Here is a 9,941-nt window from a genome sequence, read left to right as displayed (position 1 = left end):
ACTGTATTGAAATCATCTCTGATGGGTGGTCGAATGTTCATGGGCAAGGAATAATTAACTACGTCATCTCCGCCACTCAACCAGCATTCTACAAGAGCACAGACACAAGGGACAACAGACACACCGGTCTCTACATTACAGATGAGCTGAAGGCAGTCATCAATGACCTTGGACCACAGAAGGTATTTGCACTGGTGACAGACAATGCTGCGAACATGAAGGCTGCTTGGTCTAAAGTGGAGGAGTCCTACCCTCACATCACAACTATTGGCTGTGCTACTCATGCATTGAATCTGCTCCTCAAGGACATCATGGCACTGAAAACAATGGATACCCTCTACAAGAGAGAAGAATAAGAGCACCACATTCACATTGAAGCTGCCCAGCAACACCCATTGGGGTGGTGTTGATATCATGTTTGACAGTCTCCTGGAGGGGAAGGAGTCTCTCCAAGAAATGGCCATATCACAGTCTGCCGATATGGACCGCCCCATCAAGAGGATCCTCCTGGATGATGTATTTTGAGAGAGAGTGGTAAGCAAACTGAAACCTATAGCAGTAGCCATTTCACAGATTGAGGAAGACAATGCCATCCTGTCTGATGTTCAAACTGCTTGCAGATGTAAGAGAAGAAATCCGTACCGCCCTGCCCACTTCACTGTTGCTCCAGGCAGAGGAAACTGCAGTTCTGAAATACATCAAAAAGCGTGAAGAATTCTGCCTGAAGCCCATACAACCCGCAGCATACATGTTGGACCCTAAGTATGCTGGCTAGAGCATCCTGTCTGGTGCAGAGATTAACAAGGCCTATGGTGTCCTCACTACCGTGTCTCGCCACCTTGGCCTCGATGAGGGCAAGGTTCTTGGCAGTACACTTCCAAGCAAGGCTTTGGGATGGAGATGCAATATGGCAGTCGTGCCAACATATCTCATCAGCCACCTGGTGGAAGGGACTTTGTGGATCTGAGGCTCTTTCCCCTGTTGCCTCAATCATCCTCCAAATCCCACCAACATCAGCTGCCACAGAGCGCTGGTCCTTGTTTGTGAACACACACACACACACACACACACACACACACACACACACACCAAAGCACGCAACAGGCTGACCAATACAAGGGTTGAAACATTGGTGGCCATCCGGGCAAATTTGATGCTTTTTGAGCCTGACAACGAGCTCTCCTCAACAAGGTTGTAAAGTGACAGTGAAGATGAGGCCTCAGAGTCTGATGTTCAAGAGGTGGACATTGAGGAGGTCCAGGGAGAAGACATGGAACCCTGAGAGGAAGACAACCAAAGCTTTAGCTTCTAGACTATCATTTTACAGATTTTTTGGGAGATGCGATGGATCATTGGGGATCATTCAATATTCCCTTTCTTTTGTTGTTCAGTGAAATCATCCCATGTGAAGAGTCCACTCATTTAATTAAAGTTCAATTCGTAACTAAATTGTTTAAGAATATATATATGTTGGACGGATTTAATCATTTTCAATGATGTCTACTCATGAGGTAAAAGGTTCATGTTTCTGTCTCCATATGATATGGTAAATATATCCAATGCAAAAAACATCTACATTTAAATGGTATTAATATTAATTCCCATATATTCCCATTAATTCCCACAGAAAGCTTCCACCTCTGAATATTCCCCAAAATGTGCAACCCTGGGTAGAGCTATCAATTAGCTATAGGGTTTTACAGATATAACTTTTTTAATTAATTATTAAATTATTACATTTCCGAAAAAAAATCGGTAACGGAATTTCTGCAATTTAATTGGCTACAATGGGAAATCTTAGTGGACACAAAGCACAAGTTTGGACAGCACAGTAGAGTACAGTAAAGGAAAGTAGAGTTTAGTTCAGTACAGCACAGTACTGTACAGTACAGTAGAGTAGAGTTCAATGCAGTACACAGATGAGCAAACTAGAGTTGGGTACCTGATAATGTGCTGTATTGTACTGTACTATACTCTACTATATTTTACTGTACTTTATTCTACTGATATCTACTGTGCTGTACTGAACTCTACTGTGCTGTACTGAACTATACTGTTCTGAACTCTACTGTTCTGAACTCTACTGTTCTGTACTGAACTCTACTGAACTAAACTCTACTGTTCTGAACTCTACTGTTTTGAACTGAACTTTTCTGTACTGTTCTGAACTCTTCTGAACTCTACTGAACTGTTCTGAACTTTACTGAACTCTACTGAACTGTACTGTACTGATCTCGACTGTTCTGAACTGAACTCTACTGTACTGTACCGAACTCTACTGTTCTGTACCGAACTCTACTGTTCTGTACCGAACTCTACTGTTCTGTACCGAACTCTACTGTTCTGTACTGAACTCTACTGAACTCTACTGTACTGTGCTGTGCTCTACTGAACTGTACTGAACTCCACTGTTCTGTACTCTACTGAACTCTACTGTTCTGTACTGAACTCTACTCTACTGTACTGTACTGAACTCTACAGAACTCTACTGTACTGAACTCTACAGAACTCTACTGTACTGAACTCTACTGTTCTGTACTCTACTGTTCTGTACTGCACTCTACTCTACTGTACTGTGCTCTACTGAACTGTACTGTACTGAACTCTACTGAACTCTACTGTACTGAACTCTACTGAACTCTCCTGTACTGAACTCTACTGTTCTAAACTCTCCTGTACTGAACTCTACTGTTCTAAACTCTCCTGTACTGAACTCTACTGTTCTAAACTCTACTGTTCTAAACTCTCCTGTACTGAACTCTACTGTTCTAAACTCTCCTGTACTGAACTCTACTGTTCTAAACTCTCCTGTACTGAACTCTACTGTTCTAAACTCTCCTGTACTGAACTCTCCTGTACTGAACTCTACTGTTCTAAACTCTCCTGTACTGAACTCTACTGTTCTAAACTCTACTGTTCTAAACTCTCCTGTACTGAACTCTACTGTTCTAAACTCTCCTGTACTGAACTCTACTGTTCTAAACTCTCCTGTACTGAACTCTGCTCTTGATAGTATCACCGCTCTTGGTTTGAGGCCGATACGTAAAGCTTAATAAATAAAGAGCAGTGATACTACTAAGAGCAGTGTGCGGGTTTCTTATTTTTTTCTCATCTTATTCCTATTGGGAAGAGATTACTTTCATATCCATAATTATGGATTTCTGTGTAGTACAGATCAGAGACTCATGATGAAAATCCTTCACCGGGTGTAAATCCACTTCACTTACTGTAGTTCAATAACCAAAAGAGATTTTTTTTCCAAAAGTCAATGTGTCATAGCTGACCCCCCATTATTTCTGCAGACATAGTTTCATCTTAATTCGGAGTATATACAGGGCATTCAGAAAGTATTCAGACCCCCTTGACTTTTTCCACATTTTGTTCCATTACAGCCTTATTCTGAAATTGATTCAATTGTTTTTTCCCCTCATCAATCTACACACAATACCCGATAATGACAAAGCAAAAAACAGGTTTAAATCACATTTACATAAGTATTCAGACCTTTGACTCAGTAAAATCAAGGATCTCTTTGCTCCGTTCATATTTCCCTCGATCCTGACTAGTCTACCATTCCCTGCAGCTGAAAAACATCCCTACAGCCTGATGCTTCCACCACCATGCTTCACCGTAGGGATGGTGCCAGGTTTCCTCCAGACGTGACGCTTAGCATTCAGGCCAAAGAGTTCAATCTTGGTTTCATCAGACCAGAGAATCTTGTTTCTCATGGTCTGAGAGTCCTTAAGGTGCCTTTTGGCAAACTCCAAGTGGGCTGTCATGTGCCTTTTACTGAGGAGTGGCTTCCGTCTGGCCACTCTACCATAAAGGCCTGTTTGGTGGAGTGTTGCAGAGGAACTGTCAAGCTCTATCAGAGTGACCATCAGGCTCTTGGTCACCTCCCTGACCAAGGCCCTTCTCCCCCGATTGTTCAGTTTTGCCGGGCGGCCAGCTCTAGGAAGAGTCTTGGTGGTTGCAAACTTCTTCCATTTAAGAGTGATGGAGGCCACTGTGTTCTTGGGGAACTTCAATGCTGCAGAAATGTTTTGGCCTCGGCACAATCCTGTCTCGGAGCTCCACAGACAATTCCTTCGACCTCAGGACTTGGTTTTTGCTCTGACATGCACCATCAACTGTGAGACCTTATATAGACAGGTGTGTGCCTTCCCAAATCATGTCCAATTAATTGAATTTACCACAGGTGGACTCCAATCCAGTTGAGATTTTTCTACAAGGATGATCAATGGAAACAGGATGCACCTGAGCTCAATTTCAAGCGCCATAGCAAAGGGTCTGAATACTTATGTAAATAAGGTATTTCTGTATACATTTGCCAAAATCACAACTTTTTTCGCTGTGTCATTATGAGGTATTGTGATGTCATTATGGGGTATTGTGATGCCATTGTGAGGTATTGTGATGTCATTATGCGGTATTGTGATGCCATTATGGGGTATTGTGATGCCATTGTGAGGTATTGTGATGTCATTATGGGGTATTGTGATGTCATTATGGGGTATTGTGATGTCATTATGGGTTATTGTGTGTAGATTGATGAGGAAAACATGTAATTGAATCCATTTTAGAATAAGGCTGTAACATATTACAATGTAGAAAAAGTGAAGGGGTCTGAATACTTTCTGAATTGAGATCTCTCCGAGGGAGATTCGACCGAAATTCTGTTACCAAACTTTGCATCTGCACTGTTCTTCCAGTAAATGTGTTTTAATTCTCAGTGTGAACTGATAAAAATAGTCCTTGTGCATAGAGCTGGTTTGTTAAATTGCACACACTGTCTCTCTCTCTGTCTCTCTGTACCATCACAGACTCCACATTATAGTTGAGTAGACAGAGGCATGCGGGCAGGAACTGTGACTTTATGACAACAGACATCTTCTGCTCCATATTCAGTGGCCTGACAGGAACATAATGGAGCTGTCCCAGAATGGGACAATAAGGTGTACACTTTGTAGAGACTAGTTGGTCTAAACACGGCCTGGGGATTAATACCAACAGGGGAATCTTCTCATTTCCTCTGCTCAGCCTTTAATAGGTTACTTAATCCCACCTTTACCTGGAGTTACACAATCCTACACAGATAGACATGCAAACGCACCTGTTATTGTCTCTGAAACCGCTGTGTTAAACCCATCAGAGATGACCATCTACAGATATTTTCAGTGGTTATATAACTAAAACCTAAACAGGTCTCACTACAGCAAAACACTACCTTCACATTCCACTGTCAAAGTCAGCAGAATAGATGGACCCAACAAGTGAATCTGAGACTACAATCAACTATCTACAGTACAGTCATCTTCCATCAAACACACACACACACACACACACACACACAGGTCTAGCCTAACACTAACCACCACACACACACACACCTTTACACACTAGAGCCCCTAACTTCGAGACATTCTACTCACATAGTCAGGAAACATGATCCAATCCGATAGAAGCAGTCCGAGGTGAATTCCTTCAAACTGCTCTGCATCTGGCTCCCATACTGTACCAGTGTCCGTGTGTGAGAGTGTTTGAGCTAGCCGTGTCTACCTGTACCAGTGTCCGCGTGTGAGAGTGTTTGAGCTAGCCGTGTCTACCGTCAGCCGTTAGTCCACACACACTGACACTGTGGTTAGCGCCTGCAACAGGTTCCAACCCACTCATGTAAGATGGCCGCTAGCTAATCAGACCTGGAGGGGAGGAGGAGGAGGGGAAGGATAGAAAGCAAAGCCTCCTTAATCAGCTGAGATCTGGCAGTGTGATGGTGTTAGGGATAGGGTTAGGATAAGGGATAGGGATAGGGTTAGGATAAGGGATAGGGTTAGGATAGGGATAGGGTTAGGATAAGGGATAGGGATAGGGATAGGGTTAGGATAAGGGATAGGGTTAGGATAGGGATAGGGTTAGGGATAAGGTTAGGGTTAGGATAGAGTTAGGGTTCGGGTTAGGATAGGATTAGGGATAGGGTTAGGATAGGGTTAGGGATAAGGTTAGGATAGGATTAGGGATAGGATAGGGTTAGGTTAGGGATAGGGTTAGGATAGGATAGGGTTAGGATTAGGGATAGGCTAGGGTAAGGGATAGGGTTAGGTTAGGATAGGGGTAGGGTTAGGATAGGGATAGGGATAGGATAGGGTTAGGGATAAGGTTAGGGTTCGGGTTAGGATAGGATTAGGGATAGGGTTAGGGTTAGGGATAGGCTAGGGTTAGGGTTAGGATAGGGTTAGGGATAAGGTTAGGATAGGATAGGATTAGGGATAGGATAGGATAGGGTTAGGTTAGGGATAGGGTTAGGATAGGGATAGGGTTCGGGTTAGAATAGGATAGGGTTAGAATAGGATAGGGTTAGGGTTCTATTTGAATTAGGGTCAGCCTCTATTTGAGTTAGGGTTAGCCTCTATTTGAGTTAGGGTTTGCCTCTATTTGAGTTAGGGTTGGCTCTATTTGAGTTAGGGTTACCCTCTATTTGGAGTTAGGGTTACCCTCTGTTTGAGTTAGGGTTAGCTCTATTTGAGTTAGGGTTAGCTCTATTTGAGTTAGGGTTACCCTCTATTTGAGTTAGGGTTGGCTCTATTTGAGTTAGGGTTACCCTCTATTTGGAGTTAGGGTTACCCTCTGTTTGAGTTAGGGTTAGCTCTATTTGAGTTAGGGTTAGCTCTATTTGAGTTAGGGTTACCCTCTATTTGAGTTAGGGTTAGCTCTATTTGAGTTAGGTTTAGCCTCTATTTGAGTTAGGGTTAGGGTTAACTCTATTTGAGTTAGGCTTAGCTCTATTTGAGTTAGGGTTAGCCTCTATTTGAGTTAGGGTTAGCCTCTATTTGAGTTAGGGTTAGCCTCTATTTGAGTTAGGGTTACCCTCTATTTGAGTTAGGGTTAGCTCTATTTGAGTTAGGGTTAGCTCTATTTGAGTTAGGGTTAGCCTCTATTTGAGTTAGGGTTAGCCTCTATTTGAGTTAGGGTTAGCTCTATTTGAGTTAGGGTTAGCTCTATTTGAGTTAGGGTTACCCTCTATTTGAGTTAGGGTTACCCTCTATTTGAGTTAGGGTTACCCTCTATTTGAGTTAGGGTTACCCTCTATTTGAGTTAGGGTTACCCTCTATTTGAGTTAGAGTTACCCTCTATTTGAGTTAGGGTTACCCTCTATTTGAGTTAGAGTTACCCTCTATTTGAGTTAGGGTTACCCTCTATTTGAGTTAGGGTTACCCTCTATTTGAGTTAGGGTTACCCTCTATTTGAGTTAGGGTTACCCTCTATTTGAGTTAGGGTTACCCTCTATTTGAGTTAGGGTTACCCTCTATTTGAGTTAGGGTTACCCTCTATTTGAGTTAGGGTTACCCTCTATTTGAGTTAGGGTTACCCTCTATTTGAGTTAGAGTTACCCTCTATTTGAGTTAGGGTTACCCTCTATTTGAGTTAGAGTTAGCTCTATTTGAGTGGTCCACAATGTGGTTTTTAAAATGTCTATGTATTGTCAACTACAGTAGCATTGTGAAGCGAAACTTTACTACATTTTTCTAACTAACTTTTCTCTATAAAACGCACAGTATGCACTTCTACAACATGAGGTTACGCTAAAACCAGATGAATGCATCACGTGTTTGCTTTCATAAGGTCCGTCAGCCACAGTTGAAATCCAGCCACTGTAATAAGTGAGCCTACAAAAACATACACACCCAGTAGCTCTCCAAGAGGGCGCTTGGCCACCCATGTCTCAGAGCAGAGGGTAGGAATCAGTTCCCAGTGGCTGCCAGCTGAAAGGCTCTATTTTGAATACAGTTTAGGGATTAGCTTCTGAGAAACTTAGGCACAGTCCTTCACACACACAGCACGATTATATAATTACATCTTAGATCTTCCTCACGTCTTACTTAAATCTTACCAAACAGAGCATTTGTGCCATCACATGAAGTACTTTATGGACTTAGAGATGTAGAGAACAAAGTGTCAGACATCAGAAGACCAGGAACACTCTCTCACACTGCACATTTTGGCTTTTAGGTGATATATTTTTCTTTTTGTTTTGTGATGATTTGGTTGGGCCAGATTTCTGAGTGCTGTCCTGAGGCTCTATGGTGTTGGTTTGGGTTGGTGAACTGAGCCTCAGAACCAGCTGGCTGAGGGGACTCTTCACTTGTTTCATCTCTTGACATTGTAGAGCTGTGTGATGGAATGTTTTGGGGTCACTTGTTTTTAGATGGTTGTAAAATTTGCTGGCTCTTTTTTCTATTCGATTGAGAAGGGGGTATTGGCCCAATTCTGCTCTATATGAGATATTTGGAGTTTTTCTTTGTACTTGCAATACAGTCTTGTAAAACTCTGCATGCAGTATTTCAATTGGATGTTTGTCCCATTTGGTGAATTCATTATACTTCCCTGCCATGTAGAGTAATTGGTTCTATAACCGATTAGAAAATTGAGCCAGATTCTAATTGGAACTTCGGTTTTAATGTTCCTTTTAATGGCATAGAATGCTCTTCTTGCTTTGTCTCTCAGCTCATTCACAGCCATGTGAAAGCTACCTGTGTTGCTGATATTTAGTCCGAGATATGTGTCGTTTTTGGTGTGTTCTAATAGAACTGTGTCCAAATAGAATTTATATTTGTCATCCTGATTTCTGGACCTTTTTTGGAATATCATTATATTTGTTTTTTTAGGATAACGGTCAGAGCCCAAGTCTGACAGAACCTGTGAAGACGATCTAGGTGCTGCTGTAACCCCTCTTTAGTGGGAGACAGCAGCACCAGGTCATCTGTCTACAGCAGACCCTCTTTAGTGGGAGACAGCAGCACCAGGTCATCTGTCTACAGCAGACACTTGATTTCAGTGTTGTGTAGGGTGATACCAGGTGCTGCCGATTCTTATAATGTTTTTGCCAAATTATTAATGTAGATGTTAAATAGTGTTGGACTTATTGGACAGCCCTGTTTCACTCCCGTCCCTGAGAGAAGAAGTCTGTTTGCTTGTTGCCAATTTTAGCCGCACATTTGTTTTTAGTGCACATTGATTTAATAACATCATGTGTTTTCCCTCCAATAACACTTTCTATTAGTTTATAAAAAGACCTTCGTGCCAAATTTAATCAAATGCTTTCTTGAAATCTACAAAACACGAGTAGATTTTGCCTTTGTTTTGGTTGACTTGTTTGTCAATTAGAGTGTGGAGGGTGGAAATGTGGTCTGTTGTACGATCATTTTTTAGAAATCCAATCTGGCTTCTGCTCAGGACGTTGTGTTCGTCAAGGAAATGATGTAGTCTGCTATTTATGATACTGCAGAGAATTTTCCCCAAGTTGCTGTTAACGCAAATTCCTCTGTAATTATTTGGGTCAAATTTGTCTCCATTTTTATAGATTGGTGTGATCAATCCCTGGTTCCAAATATCGGGGAAAATACCTGCAGTGGGGATAATGTTGAAGAGTTTGAGTATAGCCAAATTGAATTTGTGGTCTGTATTTTTGATCATTTCATTTAAAATACCATCAGCACCACAGGCCTTTTGGGGTTGGAGAGTGCATAGTTTTTCCAATAATTCTTCTTCTGTAATTGGGGTATCCACAGGATTCTGATAGTCTTTGACTGCTGATTCAAGGATTTGTAATTTTTCTTGTATATCTTTTTGTTCTGGGCTCTTTGTTATATTGCTGTAGAGGTTTGCAAAGTGATTTCTCCACATATCCCCATTTTGGATAGCCAGTTCCTCATGATGAGGTTTGTTTAATTTATTCCAATTCTCCCAGAAGTGGTTTGATTAATATGTATTCCTCAATTCCATCCAGCTGATTTCTAATGTGCTGTTCCTTTTTTGTTCTCAGGGTGTGTTTGTATTGCTTCAGTGTTTCCCCATATTGAAGGCGTATATTTTTGTTGTCTGGTTCTCTATGTTTTTGATTAGATATATTTCTCAATTACTTTCTTAGATTTTTTCAATCATTA

The sequence above is a fragment of the Oncorhynchus tshawytscha genome, linkage group LG11 (genome assembly GCF_018296145.1).
Source record: "Oncorhynchus tshawytscha isolate Ot180627B linkage group LG11, Otsh_v2.0, whole genome shotgun sequence".
Classification (NCBI taxonomy): Eukaryota; Metazoa; Chordata; class Actinopteri; order Salmoniformes; family Salmonidae; genus Oncorhynchus; species Oncorhynchus tshawytscha.
This window is presented reverse-complemented; position numbering follows the sequence as displayed.